Source organism: Penaeus monodon, chromosome 15 (assembly GCF_015228065.2).
Source record: "Penaeus monodon isolate SGIC_2016 chromosome 15, NSTDA_Pmon_1, whole genome shotgun sequence".
NCBI lineage: Eukaryota > Metazoa > Arthropoda > Malacostraca > Decapoda > Penaeidae > Penaeus > Penaeus monodon.
The window spans coordinates 26,534,446-26,534,760 of record NC_051400.1 but is presented as its reverse complement, the minus strand read 5'-3'; the positions used below and the strand labels follow the sequence as shown (position 1 = coordinate 26,534,760).

The window sequence follows — 315 nt, the reverse complement described above, 5'->3', positions numbered from 1 at the left end:
AGGAGGTGCTTTGTGTCGTCTAAATTATAGGATGGTATGGTTTTTGTATCTTTAAAGTGTTTTTTTGGTTGACTCCGTGTCATTTAAATTTGAATTGGTCATTTCCATATCGTTTACAACTTGACTGGTCAGTCTTGTATTTTCTAGACTTTGACTGGTTAATTTTATTTCATGTGGGCTCCAACTACCCAACCATTTATAATTCAGATCTCCATTGGTCAGTATACCTATGTAACTCAAGAAACTGTACAGCTATATATGTTATTAAAAAACATATATCCTTGTGCACGTCTTTCAAATCGGTAGATTCTGATT

The 315-nt window shown here is 33.7% G+C and overlaps 1 protein-coding gene across 1 annotated transcript in view; it reads left to right on the top strand.

The window, feature by feature from the left end:
* LOC119581870 (disintegrin and metalloproteinase domain-containing protein 11-like) overlaps nt 1–315 on the top strand; it is a gene marked incomplete at its 5' end in the record, with an annotated part of 193,377 nt that overhangs the window by 141,011 nt on the left and 52,051 nt on the right.